This window comes from Leptonychotes weddellii, chromosome 16 (assembly GCF_054177405.1).
Source record: "Leptonychotes weddellii isolate Sample4059 chromosome 16, ASM5417740v2, whole genome shotgun sequence".
Classification (NCBI taxonomy): Eukaryota; Metazoa; Chordata; class Mammalia; order Carnivora; family Phocidae; genus Leptonychotes; species Leptonychotes weddellii.
In genome coordinates, this window is record NC_138384.1 from 6,733,895 (window position 1) to 6,755,681 (window position 21,787).

The 21,787-nt window shown below is 47.2% G+C and overlaps 1 long non-coding RNA gene across 1 annotated transcript; it reads right to left on the reverse strand.

Annotated features, from left to right (window-relative positions):
* Positions 1–4,045: 4,045 nt before the first annotated feature.
* On the reverse strand, positions 4,046–21,766 carry LOC145717519 (uncharacterized). The gene is made up of 3 exons (XR_014140790.1): positions 21,607–21,766; positions 19,960–20,112; positions 4,046–4,678 (listed from the first exon to the last, which is right to left on the reverse strand). It is a non-coding gene; the product is annotated as an uncharacterized LOC145717519 (long non-coding RNA).
* Between the last annotated feature and the right edge of the window lie 21 nt (positions 21,767–21,787).

Below are 21,787 nucleotides of genomic sequence, written 5' to 3' on the forward strand. Positions count from 1 at the left end.
CTTCACATAAGTGTGCTTACCAGGGGCTGTTGTGTCATGTATTAAAACATCGCAGTTCTTTAAACGTGACTTTTAGTAGCTGTCACTAGGCAAGCTGACTTACAGCAGCTGTGACTTACCTTTGGCTTATAGCTTCCACTAATAAAAAAACATGTAATTATGCTCTGACCTCATTGCTAATCCTCTTCCCTTTGTACACTCTGCTCTGGCACTCGCACACTTTCCTCTTTGCTAATCTTCAAACCCGTGCAGAATGCCCTACCTCAGGGCCTTTGTACCTGCTGTTCTCTCTGCCCCAGGTACTCTTGCTCCAGGGTACATGGCTCACCCCTCATCTCCTTCAAGTCTTTTGTTCAAAGTGGGTCTTCTCCACGAGGCCTTCTCTGACCATCCTATTAACACTTGCAAACTTCCCGCCAAGGCAGGCCCCATCTCCTCTCCAAAAAACTTAGCTCCTTTTAATGTCATGTAATAACGCTAATTGTCTGACTGTTTCCACCAGACTTTAAGCTCTAGGAGGGCAGAAATTTTTGTTTCCTTTCTTCACTGTTGAATCCCCAGCTCCTAGCTCGAACATAGTCAGTGCTCAGTAAATACTTGTTAAATGCATGATTAAACAACTCTGTTAATAACCATTCTTTATGCTGGGCATTTAACAAATCATTTTCATGATCCACTCCAGCAACCTATTAGGTATTTCTTTTTGTCTCTGTTTCATAGAAGAAGAAACAGGCTCACGGAGGTCAAGTAATTTGCTTGGGGGAACACAGCTACTACCTGGCTGAGTTCGGAGTCAAATTCAAATGTGTCTGACTTCAAGGTCAATGCTCTGTTCAGTTCTGCTTCCTCCCTGACCAATACAGACACCCAAAAGAGACCCAGCCCTGCTCCCGTGGCTGGGTGAGGAGGAGCAGGGTCAAGAAGAGCAGACATACAGGTCCAGGGTTGGAAAGTACGGTGTGGGCAGAAAATGTTGGGGGTGTGGGTTGTTCTCCACACCATTCCACAGAGGCTGCGTGCCAGAGGAGATGGCTGTGAATTTCAGGATAGCCCTGTCTGTCGCAGCCTGACCTGAAGGCCCTAGGGAGACCTACTCCTCCCCAATTACACACTGATCAAACTCCCCAAAGAAACTATGTTTCTGAAATTGTGGAATTCAGGGAATTCTATGTCTCATGTTGACAATCATGATTATAAATGATTATAGGCTACATGATGATAAGTATGGGGAGTCTTTTTAAATACAAGACTTTTTTCCTTAACACAAGGCATTTTAAACGGAGTGCCTGCCCTGTGACCGCCCACCGCCAGGTCTCAGAGGTGATTCAAAGGGAGAGGTTGGAGGAGTCTGGTTAGTGCTGTGAGGTTCCTTCTCAGAGCTCGGAGATGAGAGATAAGACTGAGAGATCTGAGTTCGGAATGGGGCCCTTCAGGCACCCTGAGCCTGAGCAAGGGAATGTGATGGTATAAATCCATGGTCCTCAAAGTGTCGTCCTGGATCAGTGGTGTCAATATCATCGCCTGGAACTCGTTAGAAATGCAGCCTCTCCCCTCTCCCCTACCCAGTGCTGATATGGGGCCCAGCAGCCCGGTTTTAAGAAGCTCTCCAAGTGGTTCTGAATGAGAACCACTGGTGCATACCTTAATGCAAAAGTAGGGCCTCGCTCATTCTCTGGTTCCTTCAGTAATATTTGTCCCCTCCCCCCCCCCATGGCTGTGCTATAGGGTCTAGAGTCAGATCTGGATTTGAATGCCGCTTTGAATGCAAGGGTAGTTAATTTCTCTGGGCCTCAATTTCTTTCTCATTAAAATGGGGATAAGGAGCACCTGCTCTATAGGGTTATTACATATGGTTAAAATGGAAGGAGACCATGTGTATAAAGCTCCTGGCATAGGGTGTGTATTCAGTACCTTCCTTTGGTATTTGCTTCCTGCCTCCCTCCTCCATTAGTCTGGACATTTTTGATTATGAACCACAGAAAGCCGTTCACAGTGGCTTAAGGAAAAATAAATATTTGATGGGTTCAAGGAATTCCTTGAATAATTGTCCATACTTGCTGCCTCTAGTTTCTCTCATCCCACTCATTTTGAACCCACCCCCATCGGGGTTTTGTACCTCTGCTCCTCCACTGAAAGTGCACTTTGGGTTTGCAGGGACGACCTTGAGGCTCAATCCAATGGCCCTTTCTGAGCCCTTATCTGATGTGCCTTATCAGTAGTACTGGACACAGTTGTTCATGTTCTCCTTGATATGCTTTCTTCTCTGGCTTTGGGGACAACCTCCTCCCCGACCGTCCTCCCATGGCTGGGTGACCAGTCTTCTTTGTTGAGTGTCCATCATTCTTTAGCTCTCTAAAGGCTTAAGTCCTGCAGAGCTCTGGCCTTGGACCTCTTCTCTTTTCTACCCATACTGTCTTCCTAGGGGATCTCATCCAGCTTCATAGTTCTGATCCTAAGCATATGTTGCTGCTGCCTCGCCAATTTATATCCCCAGCCTGGACCTCTGCCCTGGACTATACTCCGGAATATCCACCTGCCTTTGCAGTGTCTCCACTTAGATGTCTCACAGGTTTCTCAAATGCTGACATGTCCAAACAGAGCTCCCATTAGCCTCCATTCCCTACCTCCCACCGAATCCTGCTCTGCCACAATTTTCCCATCTCAACTGTGATTGGTCAGACCAGTGTCATGTGCTCATTTCTGGAAATGGGCAGTGGGTTCGGGGGTGGGTGTGTGGAGGTTACCTTCTTCCCAAGTCACTGGATGGAGACTCAGAGAAACGTGTCCTCCCAAAGGAAAATTGGGGTTGCTATTACCACAAGAGAGTGAATGAGTGCTGGGAAAACAAAACCACAACTGCACTATTCCCTCTAATTTTAGACTTATTTGAGATATCTGACAGGTGGAAGTCTCAGGAAGCAGAGAACAGCTTGCGGCCTGGCTCAGAAGCTGTGGAACTTGGTTTGGGACTTTGAAACTGTTCCTTGTCTAGGATTATGATGAAAGAAAAATCCACAGGCCACCTCAAACCAAAATCAAGGTTTTGGCAAGCCTGTATTCCTTCTGGAGGTGCTAGTTTCCTGGGTTTTTCCAGCTTCTAGAGGCCGCACACATTCCTTGGCTCGGGGCTCCCTTTCATCTTCAAAGCGAGCAACGAAGCATCTCTGTGACCCTGTTTCCATCCTCACATCTGTCTCTAACTGCCTCCCTCTGCCATTTTTAAGAACACTTGTGATTATATTGAGCCCACCTAGATAATCCAGGTCACTGTCCATATCTGAAGGTCAGCTAATTAGCACCCCTAATACCATCTGCAACCTTTATTCCTCCTTGCCGTGTGAGGTCATATATTCACAGGTTCCGGGGATTAGGATGTGGCTCCTTGGGGAGGCCATTATGCTGCCCACCACAGATAGGACAGATGGTTAGCTCAGTCTGGTTCACATGGCAGGTGCGGCAGGGTTCCAATACTGACAAACCCACAAGTCCGCCTCATGGGTTGGGGGCAGAAGAGTTTCCCAAAGAAACAGTGAGTGGCATGAGAGAAGAGCTATGCCCACCTCCTGTTCCTTCTGAGGGTCTAGGCAAGCTCTCTTGATGCTGAACAAGACTCTCCTATGCCCCATCGAAGCTGCTTTACGTTAATAGACTTCTCATTCTAAAGTGGAAGTGCCCCATTGTGATGGTTAATTTTTCATGTCATCCATTTCTCTGGAGAGCCCTGACTAATGCACCCGTGGAAAGACAGTCAGGAGCCCTGGTCCTGCCTGTGTTTCTTGCTGAAACAATTTTGAAGGTTCTGTCAAGTCTGGGAATTCTAGAATCCTCAGACCTCACCTGGCTGGGGTTGGAGAGAAACCATCCTAGAGGGAGGAGTCAGCATGAGAAACTTCTGACTGGCTTTTTCCTTAAAGGGCAGCAGATTCTCGAGAGTTGCAGGTAATTCTCACTGTAACAAAAGAGGGAGATGGGTCAGAATCCATCACAGCAGCACCTTTTATCTATCACCTGCAAGAAGCAAACAAGATGACGTGGATGTTGGCTGGGAGCCCAGTGCTCCCTGGAGCTTTACAGAAGAGGCAGACCTGCTACCCCCAGAGTTCTTCTGTGGTCTGGTCTACACTGGAGGGGGAGAGGCAGGCTTCTAGCTCCAAGCAGATCTGTGTCCCCAGCCTCATTTGCCTGGGCAGGCACCCACCCAAGAGTCTTGGGGCTCATGACACTGCTTAGATGTGGAGACAGGGGCAGGGGACTCCAGGCAGGGGACTCCAGGCCAGGATGCTGTCAGAGCACAGGTAGACAGACACTACCTTCAGTGGACTGAATGTTTGTGCCTCCCCCAATTCATATGTTGAAACCCTAATCCCTATATGATGGTATTTACAGCTGGGGCCTTTGGGAGGTGATTAGGTCATGAGCGTAGAGCCCTTGTGAATGGGACTGGCACCTTTGGAAGAAGAGACCAGAGATTTAGGTAGTTCTCTTTCTCCTGTGTGAGGATCCAAGAAGACTGTCATCTGTGAATCAGGAAGCAGGTCCTCACCAGCCACAGAATCTGATGGCACCTTGATCTTGGACTTCTCAGCCTCCAGACTTCGAGAAATAAATTGCTTGTTGTTTAAGTCTGTGGTATTTGCTGTAGTGGATTAAGACAAGGTCCTTGATAATCTTCCAGGGCCTGGAAGCAGGAGAAGGACTGATATATTAATATTCAGCCCAGGGCAACCTCAGCTCCCCATTTCTGAAGTTTGGAGTTTGTTAGAGTCCAAAACTTAGCCATATATATATATATATATATGGCTGTGTTAGATTTTTCCCCTTTCGTCTAAACCCTGGAGGAAGAATACCATGGAAATTAGAGGAAGCATGGAATATTTCTTTCTGAGAGGTTGAAAACAAGTACCAAAGTCCACTTGAGTTATTTATAAGAAAAAAGTTTGGACAGAGCTCTTTAAAAAGTGGACGGTGGGGGCGCTTGGGTGGCTCAGATGGTTAAGCGTCTGCCTTCGGCTCAGGTCATGATCCCAGGGTCCTGGGATCGAGCCCCACATCGGGCTCCCTGTTCAGTGGGGGGCCTGCTTCTCCCCCTTCCTCTGCTTCTCCCCCTGCTCATATTCTCTATCTCTGTGTCTCAAATGAATAAATAAAAAAAAAAAATCTAAAAAAAATAAAAAGTGGTCGATGGAATATAACCTTCAAGATGAACATGTATGTAAGCTTGAGAGCATTCTCAAGCTTCTGGGTGGCTCACAAACAGAAACTGTATCTGGTAAATCTTGGGAAAACAAAAATAGGCTAACAAAGTTGAGAGCAATGAAAGGCTAGTTAGAAAGGTGGCAGATCAACTTGGACATGGGTCTTTGCATATCCTGAAATCCTGTCCTGAAGATTTCTGTTCTGTGTATCTTACTAAGGTTCTTTTTGCTTTGTTTTGTTTTGATAAAAAAATTAAGAACTTATAATTATCTCTTTGAAGGCTTCTTATTTCTTCATTTCTCCTCCTTTCACCCTAACACCCCCTATGAACTTGCTCTTGTTGCCAAATGGATCATTTGAGTTGGATACAGGAATTAATTCAGGTAAATGAATGTCCACTTAATGTACATGAAGCTTTGTCTTATCAGGCAAATAGCACCTCAAAGAAGGATGGTGGATATCATCTACAAGATTAGAAACGGTTCTGCTTTGCTTTGTTAATTTAATTTACTTTTCATTATTTAATGGAATAGAAAATTTAGTGTAAATGTGTACTGGACTGTGAAGCCATCTTGGTAGGTTGTTTAAACCAGGATTTCCCAAGTGCCACGTATCCATCACCTGGGTAACTTGGTAAAATACAGATGCTTGGTGTTACCCCTAGGGATACTGATTTAGTGCCTCCAGAGGTCTGGAGATCTCTGTTTTAAAAACCTTCCTTCGGGTGAATTGACCATCCACTATTGTCCAGGCAGCACGTCTGCCCGAGGGCAGAGCAGCCAGGAGGGAAGCCACAGAATCCTGGGCATTTAGCCCCAGAGAACTACATCCATAAGATGTCAGGACTGTCCCAGATAGAAATCAGCAACATGGGACAGGGACCAGTGGCTGGAAGAGGAGTTCCATCGGGAGGGTCCTGGATTGTCCAGGTGGAGATGACCCATGGGCAGGTGCAGACAGGACTCTGAGCTGCTGGAGTCTTGAGCTCACGGACAATGACACGTGATGAAAGCGTTTATGAGGCAGGACGGGATCAGTCCATCAGGGAGGCGCCCAGATGTGCAAGGAACAGACAGAAGATACGGGTGAAGTTTTTTATCTCGGACTCCAGAGGTAGAGCAGAAGTCGCCAGGGGAGCCAGAGACTGAGACTGAGAAATAGGATGTTCAGAGTGATCTTCAAAGAGGAAACTTCAGGAACTTTCAGGGAGGAGAGGAAACCAGATTCAGAGACGTAGTGTGCATGTGCATGCGGATCACTTGTTTAAGAAGGTTAGTGGGTTAAGAAGGAAGAAATACGATGGTATTTTTAGGTGGTCGAAAGGTCATTTTAAGTTTGGGGAAATCTGAGCTAGTTTGTAGGCAGAGGGGAAGGAGAGGAAGATATTATTGATGTGGAGGGGGAAAAAAATCATGGAGCAACAGTGTGTTAAAGATGGCTTAAGTCAGGATCCTAGCAGGAAACAATCCACTTCAAATGGCTTAAGATTCTTTAATAAACCTCCATTCTTAGAAGTGTGGTTTGGGTTAAGAGAATCAACAAGGGATGTCGGGGCACCCAAAGACTAGCAAGAGCTGGGAGCCATTACCACCCATGGCTTTGAAAGGGCAAGAGGAGAGAGTGGGGTGTGGGAACCCTCTGAAAGCTGAGGCTGTGGTCACCAGGGAATGCAGCCATACCCAAACCCGGACAGGCAGAGAGGGCGCTCTGGAGGGAGGACCCCTCTCTCCTACCCTCTGATCACCTGCAGGTGCCTCCCATTCGTTGAGCCCAACTAACAACTACAGGGGAAAGAGAATCATGGCCTAATCCTTATAACCGGTGAATAGGTTAGCCTATATGGTAAAAGAAACTTTGCAGATGTGATTAAGTTAAGCATCTTGAGATGGAGAGATTAAACTGGATTTTCCAGGTAGGCCCAGTGTATTCACAGGAGTTCTTATCAGAGAAAGAGGAAAGCAGGAGAGGAATAGTCAGAGAAAGAGATGTGACAATGGGAGTAGCCAAGAGCCAAGGAATACCAGTGGCCTCTGGAATTTGGAAGAGGCAAGGAATGGATTCTCCCCAGGAGCCTCCAGAAGGGGCAAGAGCTGCTGACACTTGGATTCTAGCCCCATGAGACTCACTGTGGATATCTGACCTCCCGAACTATAAAAGAATAGGTCAGTATTGTTTTGAACTAGTAAGTTTGTGGTCATTTGCTGCAGCAGGAACAGTAGACTAATTCAGTAAGGGAGCCACGGTGATGCATTCCATAGAAGTCAGCTTCCAGGGACACACAGGACAGAGAGGGTGAAGAATGGAACAGAAGGGACAAATGACATAGGGACAGATGTCAACATCTAGAAATCAGATTTCTCTGGAAAGCTGCATTCCCTCTGCTGAAGGGTAGTGTGAAGAGCAGAGGATGACTGGATGGGGGAGATACTTTAAAGTGTGAAGGGGGATACCAGCACACATTACTAGGTGGATGTACGTGATTTTGAGTGTACTAAGATGAGGTGGAGCCAAAATTGGGGTGAGGCTGGAATAAGAGGCCAAGGCAAGGGCTGGTGAGGGGACCGCCCCAACCAGCATCACTCCTCCACAGTAGTCCCTAATTTCTCTGGGTTTCATCTTTTTCCCCAGTCTCAGTCCAGGTGTTTGGGGGACCCATCTCCCTCCTACCGGTGATGGGCATGCGGTCTAGGACTACCCAAGCAGCATAGCTCTGTCCTTCTGGCCAACTGATGGGTTGAAGGATAAGCATGTGACTCAAGTTGGTAAATCAGAGTGAAGCCCAGTTCTTGCCCAGGAGTTACCTGGAAGAGAATTTCTCTCTTTTCTGCTGGACTTGAACCCTGGGAGGGCATGAGGGCAAAGTCTATCTGAGTTGCAGCCAACAGAGCAGAAGAATAAGGTGATAGACACTGGCGACATTGTTCAAGTCCCCGAATCCAGGCACACCTCAGTCTGCCATAGCTCTGATCTTTTCTGTTTTATGTCAATGAACTTTCCGTTTTGCCTAACCGTTTGTAGTCATCTCTAATTGAAATGCTGCCCTTCTGACACCAGGTCTATGCTTGGGACCAGCCCCGCCCTTCACTTGTCCTCTTTTGATCCCATTGTGCATGGAACATTTGCTCCCCTGTGGCTTCAACACCTGTGTAATTTATCAAAGAGGACTGTAGTCAAGGTGACAGGTCATTGATGACAGGTTTTTTGAGAGGAGAAAACTGTCCCCAAAATAGGATACTTTGTGCTGTTCTTGAAATGGTTTCACCGTCAAGTCACAAAGGGAGGTTTTTGTCCCCTACATATGTAGGTATGTAACATCACAACAAAGACCCAAGAAGCAATTTCCCTTTTTCGGGATGAGTAAATATAGAACTAGCCATTGCCAAAAACCAATGTGCTAGATAAATGTACTCTCATGAGAGAATGATTTTCCTTATAAGTGTACCAACTGAACTGGCATTTTTTTAGTCCTTTACCCTTTGCAAAGTATCATCTGCCTCAATCAACCCAGATTAAAACCACCCCAAGAAGTGGGTATTACAGTTCCCATTTTATGGATCTGGAAATTGAAACTTAAGAGGTTAAAACACGTCACCCCAAGTTCCCTAGTGAATGAGGGTCAAAGATGGAATTAGAACCCAGGTCTCTGCGATTCCACGATCCCACGTAATTAACACCACACCAGGCTGGCTGGGTGAGAGAGTCAGTGGCAATGTCAGGTGGATTTGGGCTTGGAGTCCATTTCATACTCTCTGCTGCCAGGGACAACCTCTATGGCTTCCTCAGACCATTGAATAAGGGTCGGAGAAAAGTTAGAATGTCCTTAGTGGAAAGCAGGGGCAAGAGTTCAGAGCTTACTAACTTGGTCTTCCTCCATGATCTTTCACCAAGTCCTGTTGATTTTGCTTCTCAAACAGATCTATGTATTTCTGGCCATCTGCAAGCCCCAGCTTCATTTGCCTGGACAACAGCTGTTGTCACAGGACTCTGTTTCCACTCTTGTCAACTCCAGCCCATTCTCCAAAGTACGCAGGAGTGAAAGCAACAGAAGTCAAGTTTTGTCCCTTCTCTATTTAAGACTTTTCATGATTCCATCTTCTCTTAGGATCAAAATCACACAATCATGAAGGCTTTTCCTGCATATCCTGGCCCCCTCTGGCCCCTCAGCTGCATAACTCACATCTCTCCCCCCATCTCTGGGCTCCAGCCACACCGGCGCTGTGCTCTCCCAGCTCTCTTCAGTGTCATGATCACTTTGGTCCCGGAACCTGTTCCTACTCCTAGGATGCTCTAACCATGCCATTCCCCTGTCTCCCACATGCAACCCCTTCCACCTAGTTTATCCTGCCCACCCTTCCATCTCAGCCTTCTCTCTTCCTCCAGGAGAGTCTCCAGTTATTGGTCCCAGTAGCACCCTCTTCATCTCTTTTCCTTGTAGCACTTACCCCAGTTGGTGTAGCCATTACTTGCTCTCATCTCAGCTAGACTCTAAGCTCCATGAGACAGGGAATATGTTTGTTGGTTGCGTCTAGTGGACACTGGTTGCCTGCTTTTCCCATTTCCCCCTTCCCCTTCCTAAGAGCACCCATGCTTTCTTTCCACAACAGGGTAGAATCAACTCTACCCTGTTGTGTGACAAATATGAGATTTGAGGGGGGCTGACAGTATAAGCTCATTCTTGCTGTAATGATTGGTATCCGACAGAGAGTAATGCAGCCCTGGGATAGTCCACACGTGTCCTTACCTGGCCACATTTGGTTTGTCTTTTCCATGGGCAACTTTGAACCATTCTAGGATGATTGAAGGAGTAACTTCTGATCTATCTGCAGCCATCTTGCTACTATGAAGGTAATTTGCATGAGGACAATACAAAGCTGACATTCAGAAGAAGGGAGAGCTGTGAACATTGCAGAGACACCAAGGCAGAGGGTTTTCTTACCCTTTAATGAGGTTACATTAAAGATGATGTCCCGGGTCACCTGGGTGACTCAGTCATTAAGTGTCTGCCTTTGGCTCAGGTCGTGATCCCAGGGTCCTGGGATCGAGCCCCGCATTGGGCTCCCTGCTCCACGGGAAGCCTGCTTCTCCCTCTCCCACTCCCCCTGCTTGTGTTCCTGATCTCGCTGTGTCTCTCTCTGTCAAATAAATAAATAAAATCTTAAAAAAAAATAAAGATGATGTCCCAATTCAAAGGTTTCTCCAGCTAGTTCAGGTCATTTCCAGGGTGGAAATGTTTCTCATGGGTCCTGGAACAAATCATTCTTCTTCATTCTCTTTGGCTGCCTCCTGTTCATGTGACCCTTGTCTACCTTTATTGATAAAGTTCTGGTAGGAGGTTCTCTACTCTTTTTTTTTTGCATCCACACCTTTGCAAATGGCTTCATCATGTGTGGAGTGTATTCCCTCAATCCTTGACCATCTGACTTGCACTGTTCAATGGTATATGTGTGGAAGTGACCTTAAGGGGGCTCACACGTTTCCACTTGTACTCTTTCCCCTCTGCCATTATCATGAGAGGAACATGCCCTGGCTAGTCAGGTGGTACAAGGAAGAAGAGAGCTACATGAAGCAGAGATGCCTCAGTGGATCCTAGCCTAGATTAGCTAAATTCTCCCTGACTTGAAGATACACAAGTGATAATTAATGATTGTTGTTTTAAGATAATGAATAATTGTTTGGGGGTGTTGAGGTCTTTTGTTAATAGCAATAGCTAATTGATACAATTTTCCATGAAAACATTGACCCACTCGGCATAGCCATTTCTGCTGGTGCCCTGTGGACTATGGCCCACTGTGTAGGTGACTATCCTTTTTTTCCCCTCCAAACTCTACCACATTTAGTTGTACAGACCTCAGAGTAGGATGGCTTATGCTCAACTTCTCAGTCTCTTCTGAATGCAACTCCTTCAACTTTTGGCCATCACACCTTCTTCTATGAGGCTCAAGCCCAGCTCCTAAGGTTGGGTAAGGAGACAGTACTCATGCCATCCCCTCCACCACCTTGCTTTCCCCAGGCCCCAAACCCTAAATCTCATCATCTGCTTTTATAAAAAATAAAATAAGTAAAATAAACGAAAATTCTTACCTTGACAGGCCTGCAAAGTCAGGCAAACACCTGCCTTTAGATATCAGTAGCCTATTTAATTTGGCAAACTGCCAGTTTTGGTCTCCAAGAAGCAGACATTAGGATGGGATTAGACAAGTGGAAGATTTATTGGGGGATTGCCTGTGAAAGGCATGATAAGGGGGAAGAGGCAGGACAAGCCTTCAGATTAAATCCATGCCTGACACCTGTGAATGGAGAGTAGGAAGGAAGGCGAACAGGGCAGGAAGAGCCTCGGACCACAACACAGATAGAAACACATTTTGGCCAGGCCAATGAGGAGTCCTCAAGCTAATGTCACCCCTTAGAGGAGTCCCATGCTCCGTGGGAATGGGCTGGCACTGTACCGTGCTGTTCTCAGTCATTGAGTGGAGCAGCCTGAGAGAAGCGTAAGCCTCGGTATGAACGTGATGCAGCCAGACAGGTGGCAGCTGGGGCTGTCCATCAACTGTGTTCCCACAGTGGGGGAGATCTGAGTGATCCATTTTCATGGCTACCATACTCTGAATCCCAGATTGGCCCTCACTGGTTCTGCCCTGGATAGAAAAATGTATTCAAATGAAGTATTGAGAGAATAGGAGGTGGGGGAGGGGAAGAAATCAGATCTCCCCAAGGAGAGAATCTGGCCTCTTTAGAGCATGTTCTTATGGAGCAGACGGACGGACTCGTTGTCTCAGAGACAGGCACCCAAGGCAAGGCAGAACACTAATCAGCTGGCTTTGGGGCAGGTAGCAGGTCTTGTGGTTGTTTACCAAAATGGTATTGATTACAAAGGGGACATGGTAGCAAGACAGGAGTATGGGAATCATTTATGCACTTTCCGCTTCAAAGCAAAGGAGGAGGGAACACAAAATCCTCAAGACCTACCTCCTACAGCCAGACTCAAGGCACAGGAGAGAAGGTTCAGGGTCACAGTGGTCATTCACTTAACAAATACTGATTTCACAACTTGTGCTCAGAACCGTACCTGGGTCTAGGGGAATGCTCCAGGTAGCCTCCGGTTAAAGCCAACCTTTTCCAGTATGCTCTGGACCCAATAGGCTGACTTGTATGGGCAGCATCAGGCTCCAGTGCACTCTGGTTACTGGTTGGGCCAACAGGGCACCCTGGCAGGAGATCAGGAGGTGGAGGGAGGGTGGAGTCAAGTTCTTCTTCCTCTGGCTTCCTCCCTGTGGTCGCCTCATATCTCCATGATTGACCATCACTGTTTCTCTCAAGCGGGCTGATTCGACACAACTCTCTCCTTTGTGGCTTCCCTAATGAGTCCTCCCTTCCTCCATTCAAGACTAGGGTAGTAAGTCCCGGGTTACTGCCCCTACACCTACTCCTTTGTTTAAATAAACCCTCCTCCACTTCTCCAGCTCAGATGTGCCATTAGTGTCCTGTGAGGCTGGGAGTGATGAAGGAGTAATTGACAAGTCAGACTTGGTCTGTCTAGGGCACCAGACATTAACTTGGTCGGCTCTGGCTGCCACAGTGAAATATCATAGACTGAGTGACTTAAACAGCAGGCATTTATTTCTCCCAGTTCAGAGGCTGGAGGTCCAATATCAAGGTGCTGGCAGATTCAGTTCCTGTTGAGGAATCTCTTCCTGCACTTTTTCGCTGTGGCAGAGGCACACACTAAGAGCGCTCTGGTCTCTCTTCCTTTTATGATAAGGACACTGACCCCATCACAGATGCCCCACACTCATGACATCATCTAAACCTGATTATCTTCCAAAGACCCCATCTCCAAATACCATCACATTGGGGAATAGGGCTTCCATATATGAATTTGGGGTGGGGGACGCCCTTTAGCCAATAGTAGGCATCAAACAAATTATTCCACAAACATTTTAAATTATAATACAATAAAATCTATGATGGAAAAGTGCTTAGTGCCCCCTCTCTGGGGTCAGGTGGGCATCAGAAAGGGCTCCCCTGAGGAAGTGACATGTTTCATGTGCTCTGTGCTGGGCTTGGAAGGAAAGTTTCAGGCAGAGCGATAGCACACATGAAAGCCTGAGGTGGGAAGGAGCTGGGGGACTGAGAGAAGGCTTGGCGGCAGTGGGCAGCAGCCTGGTGATGGCAGTGGGGAGAGTGGCTGAGAGGAGGCTCTGGAGGAGGGTGGGGATCATGGCGGACCATCTCCAGAAGATGGGTAAGGAGTCTGCATGGGAAGAAAGCTCAGCCCTCCAAATCCCTTTGTTCTGACCCCTCAATGGGATACACCATTTCTATCTGGCTATTCCCTTGTTTTATCTCCTTGAGTCCTAGGAGTTGAGGGTCTCTTGAACTTAGTTTTCAATCCATACTTAATCAGTTCATATAAGTCTCAGTCTCTCTCTCTCTTTCTCTCAAAAAAAAAAAAAAAAGGCTTCAAAGACCAAGGTCACCTACTGATCTTGAGAAGGACATGTGATTAGGGGCCCCCTGGCTGAGCCAATGGACAAGTCCCCAGGTTGAAACTGCTGAGTAAAGGCTGGGCTATTGCCTTCTGCTCTTCTGATCTTTCTCTGGGCTTGAGGGTGGATGGGAGGATTAACTCCTTGTGGTTCGGGTGGTGAGAGGGTCCAAATGACTCAGAAGCAGAACGAGCCTAATATGTAGAGGGCTGGTTATGAAAGGTTCCCAGATGCCAGGGAATGCAAGACAAAGTGCACTTGGCAGGACACTGTGGGATCTCATTTACTGGGTCCATTATCTGAATTATGAACCATTTGAAATTAGGACCACGAGATAGAAATAAAAGATGAGTGTTTGCAGTCATCCTTGTCCCTGCTTGTCTGTGTTGTGGGCATCATGGGCCCTCTCTTACCTCTTCTCATGTTTCAGATAATTTAATTAAATTTAATTAGTTCTCCTGGACCCCAGAAAAGGAAGAAGGGAGCCAGCATTTACTATGGGCTAGGTACTGCATGAAGCATTTTGATCCTGGAAGCCACACACAGCCGTTAACTTCATCATTTGGTCTTCCCAGAAGCCTTCCATAGAAGGTGTTTTTACCCACATTCTGTGGGTGGGGATGTGCTGGAGCTTAGAAAGATTAGATAACTTAATTGTAGTCCCTTAGTTAGAGTTATACACCCATCTGTCCATCCATGCAACTGTGCATCTAGCCATCTGTCCATCTATACTTCCATCCATTCATCTTCAGTAATAATCACTGACCATGTTTATATATTCTCCGCTGGGCACTGGGGTATCATCAGGGAAGGAGGCACCTGGTCTCTTGCCCTTATGGAGCTCAAAGTCTAGTGGGGTGGGTGCTCAGGCCTCTTTAGGTCCCTTGAGTGAAATGTCTCAAAGATCTTCTTATCCATAGCCCCATTTCCAAGGTCTCTTACATAGTTGAGGTCTGAACTTGGTGTCTGGAAGAACTAAGGGCTTTTCAGTGACACATGAGCTACCCTCGGCCTTCAAAGGGAATGTGTTTTGGGTGAGTGGTGGTATCAGTTGCCAAAAACTAAGGGGGTTTCCCAGGACGTGGGACTTTTGATGCTAAAACCAGAAAGTCCTGGGCAAACTTGGATGGTTGGTCACCACAGTTCAGTGGTTCTCAACAAGGGGATGATTTTGCTCCCCATCTCAGGGACATAAGGCAATGTCTGGAGACAGGTTTGGTTGACACAATGCAGGGTGAGGGAGCTGCTCCTGGCATTTGTGGGTAGTGGTCAAGAATGCTGCTAAACATCCTGCAGTGCACAGGAAATCCCCCTTCACGAAGAATCATTGAGTCTAAAATGTCAAAAGTGCCGTGGGCGAGAAGTGCTGCCCTGTTTGGTGGGGGTACAGTGGCATGGGAGGGATAAGTACATAACCAACAGATGGGTTGATCTGGGCCAAGATGGAAACTAAATGGCCTTGTGGGCTACCAGGTGCTTTAGGACCCCCACCCCCCTTTCATGGTCCATGGTTCTGCTGGGTCATGTTTCTCAGCCTTGCTCAGTTGTAAGAATCACTCAGTTGTAAGTTAACAACCAGATTACTAGGACCAGTCCAGTCCTGCTGAATCAGAATCTGCAGGAGAGGAGACTGGGAATCTATTTTTGTCGAGTTTGGGAAACACTGTGCTGAGTCACCAGTGGGGTCACTCAAAGCTGAGGATGCTGAGGGGCCTGATGTTGGCTTCCTTGATGGTGGTCCCACCACACCGTGGGACCTGGTCAAGTCCTCATACTCTCACCTACGAATTACGTGAGCCATGGGAGGCTAATTGGTCATCTGCTCTATGACGTCACTCTGAGTGGATGTTCATGCAGCTGGAAGGGCTCTTGAGATCAAATCAGAGACCTCAACTTGAGGAAATGGAGGCCCTGAGGTCCAGGGAGCACTTGTCACAGAGAGAGAAGGAGTGGGGCCAAGACTGAGACTTTGAGAACCTTCTATCAGGAGATGATTGCTGAAGCCCTATAGGTAGGGGAAGCATGCGGACTCCCGAGGACTGAGCATAAACCCACAGTGGAATTCTCTCTACTAGCAGAGTACGAAACTGTTATCTCTTTGTCGGATTTTGTTTATATCCTGCCGTGTTCTAGAAAGGATTTTGAATCAGCTTACCAAAAACCTTACATGGAGTAACATGAGAAAATGTACATAAGAATTAAAAAATTCATACCCAGAGGAATTGTACATAAGTTTGGGGAATCATCCTCAAATTTGACTTTGAGCTTCCTACCGAGGAATTTGCTGTAGCATTAATTAATTCATTCCTTAAATATGTCTTGATTATTTCTATAGTGGCAGGTTCTGTTCTAGGTGTGGGTGTGCAGTGGAGATCTCAAAGGTCAGAAAGCTTATAGTGTAGTCTGGTGGCATTGTTCTTATTAATGACATTGCATTGACCTTGCCATAGACAAACAGAAGTGTTTGCCTGTGTGTGTGTGTGTGTGTAGTAGTAGTAGTAGAAGCCCTAGCATATGGCAGTATTGAACCAAATTTAGTTAATTTTAATAGTTAATAGTTAATGCGGAGAACCAATGCAGCTCATTCTGGGCAAGCCAAGATGAGGCATCTGATGGAGGTAGAAGTATGTAGGCACAGCAGGAAGTACCATATTAGCCCTAAGGGTTTAGTCATCAGAATGATGTACAGAAGGAATGGGCGACATTGCTTAGCCTGGAGAGTGGTAGGTGAAGGTGGGTTAAAAGTTCTCCCACATGTGAAACAAATGTTGCCAATGCCCTGTCCGTATCTCTTGGCCTGACCACACACCAGTGGTACCCTATGGAAATATCCATGCCTCTCCACCTGAGGGCCTGCTCTGGCCCATGCACAGGGGTACAGACTAGAAGCTGAAGAGTTACCCATGCCAGGAGCAGCATTCAGCCAGTGGTGGGGGGGAGTTGCAAGGTAACTATCCCGCTTCTTCACCTCTTAGGTGGAAGAACTCTGATGTATATTCTGCACTATGTCCCAGACTTTCCCCGTGGAACCGAGCCCTGTGTTGCCCATGACGGCTGCCTGCTCAGTCACACACTGCTTCTTTCCTTGACTCATGCTCCCACTTTCCTGCAGATGCTCTCCCCAAAACTACTTACACTCAGGTTCTTAATGCAAGGTCTGCTTCCAGAAGAACCCAGTTGTCCTTATAAATAGAAAATCTAACACAATCTATCTTATTTAAAAGGCAACAGTGGCTTGCCCACTTTAAAACGCTGCCTCTCCCATTTCTGGCTCTTAAACTCCACTTCCAGGGTCCTGCTGTGTAGCCAAATGCAGACATGTGAGAGTGGGTGGCCACATAATACCGAGCACCTGCTCATGCAGAAGCCCTTTTTGGGCAGCCTCAGGTGCACACGGATTTGCCCAAAGGGATGTGGGAAGGGGGAGGTGGTGTTGAGGAGAGACATGGGAACGGAGAATAGAAGCAGTCAGGTAGGCTAGGCTTCACTGACCTTGCCTCATTGACAGGAGCCACTCATTTCTGGCCTTGTGATTGTACGTTGAGACTTTTTGTAGCCCCAACGAGTGTGGGTTAGTATAGTAGGGTGGGCAAAGTTCCAGGCTCTAGAGTCAAACCGAGGTGGACTTAAAACTTGGGAGTTGGCATTCAGTAGCTCTTTGACTTTGGATGACTTACTTAGTCCCTTGGCTCATGTGATTTTCATGAAATGAAATTATAACATGCCCAAAGAATTGTATGCGTTGTACCTGGCATGCCATAGAGTATAAATGTAGCAATTATAATATTGGTGAATATGTGTATATATATATATATATATATCATATAAGTGTATATGTGTGTGTGTATGTGTATATCTCCAAAATATAATTAGAGCCTAGAAAATGTGGCTGGCATATGCCCTAAAGTATATATCTGCACAGAGATCAGATCCATCAATGCAGGATAAAGATCTATTTTCTTCAAAAATTGTTCTCAATATTGGAATTCCCAAATCTACACAGAAGTGGAAAAAATAATGTAATGAACCCCCGAATATCCATCAGCTATCTTTGGCAATTATCAACATGTCCCCAATCTCGCTTTATTGTGTCCCCCAACATTTGTTTTCTGGAGCACTTTGAAGCACATTCTGGCAACAAGTCATGACAGCTGGTATCTCCAGTTTGCACTGTGGTGGATTTAGCCCCTTTCTTCTTCACCCAGGGCTGGGGACCGTGCACAGAACCCCACGAGTTGGCCATCTGCCCGGTGCCACAGGTTCTCTGTCATGGTCCCTTCCACTGCCCTGAGGATCGACGTCCCTGCCCTCCACCTGCATGCTTTTTCCTCCCAGGTGGCGGTTTGTAGCACTGGTTTCGAGGTCATATCTCATTTATAGCCAGGTACCTGCTGCCTGTTCCTCTAGACTTAGCCGGTGTCATTCATGCTGAGCGTCTATCTCAATTCTGGGAAAGTGCTGCTGCATCCACATTTCATAATAAATATCTTTTTAAATGGCCTGGTGTTCAGGCTCATTTCTCATTGCCAAGGAGGTTTTGACTGATGACCTAAAGAATTGCTTCCCTGTGACTGACAAGGTACTAAAGCATCACAGCGTCCTCCACTCTCCCTGCAGGAGGCTGGGGGAGAGCCGTGACTTGAAGTGTCACAGGTTGCTTCCAGCAGAGGCATGTTACCCCAGTTACTGCCCGGCTTTCTTGCCCCCGTGGGGCTGCTGGGGCAGGCAGGTGCATTTTGGATGTGCTCCAATGGGACACATTTTCACAGGAAATCAATGTGAAAGGCCTCCAAGGGCAAGGTGAAGTAGGGCTCCCTGCTCACTAGGCTCTGTGAATGCCCTTGCTTGAGTCTACAAGTGGCTCACAAAGGCATGGTTTCATAGTGACCTTGAACTCCACTGAACACAGAGGCTCTACCAGGGAGGGAGTTGTGGTTACAATTCTCTCTGGCATGGAGGCCCCAAGCTGCAAAGGCTGGTCATTTCAAGAGCTCCACAGGCCCTGGGCACTCTTACTTTGTGAAAGCACCTTCTTATATCACATCCATCATAATAAAATGAACCCACGTCCTGCATGAAATGTAATTCACGTATCAATGCCCAGTTGCAGATAACTAGAAGCATGGAACACATTCTCTCCTAGAGCCTTCAGTGAGAGCATGGCCCTTTGAACATGAGGAGGCCTTGAAGATTGGTGTTACAGAACTATGAAGGGCCTGAAGAAGTCACCTAAATTTTTCAGTCGTACTTTCTTTGTTTCATGGAGGAATATATTGCCCAAGTTTGGAGTTCTGTGATATAAAAAACGAGCTTGCAGTTCCAAGGTGACTCACTGCAGTGGCAAAAGCAAGTTGATCTTTTGCTTTCTAGGTGACCTGGGAAGGTTTTTCAGTCTTTAGATGAGAATGGAATCCAGTTTGGAGTAACCCGAGTTAATTCTGCTTTAATGATTGATGATGCTTCAAAGCCTCTAATCAAGTCCGTCTCAGAAGTCAGTCATTAAAAAATAGAAGTGTCATAACAGAGAAGGGCCTTCTGGAGCATAGTTGGCTGGAGGCCACGAGGAGGCTCCTGAGTGGCTCTGGCCTTTTCACTCTGAGATTCATCATCAGGTCTTCCTGCTGCCCACAGTTTGGTTCTCTGACTCTGTCCCTCCAAATTCACGTTGAAGTTTTAACCCCCAGCACCTCAGAATGTGAATGTATTTGGAGAAAGTGTCTTTAAAGAGGTAATTTAAGTTAAAATGAGGCCATTAGGGTGGTCCATCATCCAAACTGAACGGTGTCCTTATAAGAAGAGGGGATTAGGACACAGACTCATGTAGAGGGAAGATTAAGTGAAGACACGGGGAGAAGACAGTTGTATACAAGCCACGGGGAGAAGCCTCAGAAGAACCAACCCTGCTGACACCTTGAACTTGGACTTCCAGCCTTCAGAACCGTGAGCAAGTGAATTTCTGTCCTTTAAGCCCCTCACTGGGTGGTACTTCATTATGGCCCCCTAGCAAAGCAATACAGTTCTAGTTGTGTTAATGGACGTCTGCCTCAATCCCTTGGTCTGTGACTCACCCTCCCCCACCCCCCACCCAGGTCAATCCTCCCAAACCCCTCCCATGGGCTGGTGTCTGAACTCCACCTATGATTGTGGCTTGGTGGTCTGTATACACTTTTCTGAAGCTAGCTATCAAGACCTGGGACTGTCATGGCTCCTAGATCTCTTGCTGAGATGCTGTTGTGGGCCTTGCTTGCCCAATCATCCTTCTTTTGGGAAAACTCACCTTCTTCCATTCCTTGTGTTTCAAGTAGGGCCGTCAGTCATAGCGATTTATTTGCCTTTCCTCCACGGAACCACTTGTCTGGTGCACTCTCTGCACCATTATTCTCGACCAAGAAACATTTCAGAAGGATAATTAAACAGTTTTGGCGGCCAGCTGGGGAGAGAGAGTAGAAGGTGACACAGCTGTCCTGGCTTGGGCATCTAATGGATGTTTGTGAGGCTGGTAACGTGGAAGGAAGAGCAACTTTGGGGGGAAATGATGAGCTTTGGTTTTCAACAGCTATGAAGTGAGCTGAAGGAGGGATGTCTTAGGAGCGCTGGTTTAGGACTGAAGGGGACCAGGGAAGAGAGAAGAATTGATCCTGGTGTGAGAGAGAAAAACAAATATATTTTTTTAAAAGATCTATTTATTTGAGAGAGAGCTCAAATCTGATCTATCTGCAGGGGGAGGGGCAGAGAGAGAAGGAGAGAGAATCTAGAGAGAGAAAAACAAATATTTTTTTAAAAGATCTATTTATTTGAGAGAGAGCTCAAATCTGATCTATCTGCAGGGGGAGGGGCAGAGAGAGAAGGAGAGAGAATCTAGAGCTCAAATCTGATCTATCTGCAGGGGGAGGGGCAGAGAGAGAAGGAGAGAGAATCTAGAGCAGACTCCCTGCTGAGCATGGAGCCCACCACGGGGCTCGATCTCTGGACCCTGAGATCATGACCTGAGCCGAAATCAAGAGTCAGACGCTTGGGCGCCTGGATGGCTCAGATGGTTAAGCGTCTGCTTTTGGCTCAGGTCATGATCTCCGGGTCCTTGGGATCGAGCCCCGCATTAGGCTGCCTGCTTGGCGGGGAGCCTGCTTCTCCCTCTCCCTCTACTGTTCCCCCTGCTTGTGCTCTCTCGCTCTCTCTGTCAAATAAATAAATAAAATCTTAAAGAAAAAAAGAGTCAGACGCTTCACCGACTGAGCCACCCAGGCGCCCCCCAAAAATGATATTATTAACCAGCCACTTCGGCATCCTAAGGATTACAGCGAATGCCAGGTTCAGCTGAGCCCAATCTTCAAAGGTGGGCCTGGAGCTGTGTTGGGGAGTGGAAACTGGTCAGAGGTCAGTCATTATTTTGCAATATAGAAGGGAGAGAATTTGAAGTTCCCAAGGGCTGTCAGGAGGTGAGGGGTGAGCGAGAAAGCTGGAAGGAGGAGACAGCAGGAGGAAGGAAGCCCAGAGATCCGCCACAGCCTGGAGGGTCCCAGGCGGAGCAGGGTAACGGGTGAAGAGTCCCTGCTGAGGCAGAGGCTGAGGAAGGTAGAGCACAAGATGTACGAGTCTCTGCTTTGCTCCCAAGCACACAGACTTAGCGCAGTTTGTGTTTGGTTTTGTTTTTGGAAGGAAATCGAGGGAGGGTCTGAATGTTGGTATTTTCAGCAAAGTGAGAGCCCCCAAGATTCGGTATGATGTGGGCACGAAGGTGCCCCAGCTAACAGGCAGGTCTCACGTGCATGTCATCTGCCTCAAGTCTGAGCTCACCAGCCGGTTGGTTCTGAAGCCTCCTTGCAGATTGCTGCATCCCACCTCACGGGGAGGTTCCCCACCACATGTGTAGATTGGCCGACTGCCTCAAAAAGGCTCCCCCACGAGAAGTCCCCGAATGACCCACCTTTCAGTTCTGTCCAGTGGCCTGGCTTGACAATGCTGTTCCAAAGATAGCCCAGAAATTGCCCGTTGCCACTTTGAGATCACAGTCGGGGAATTGGCTACACGAAAAGAGGCAAGGTTCATTCAGCAGCTTCAAAAACATTTTTTTCCCCCTCAGCCAAGTTTCTGTTCCGCTAGCAGTT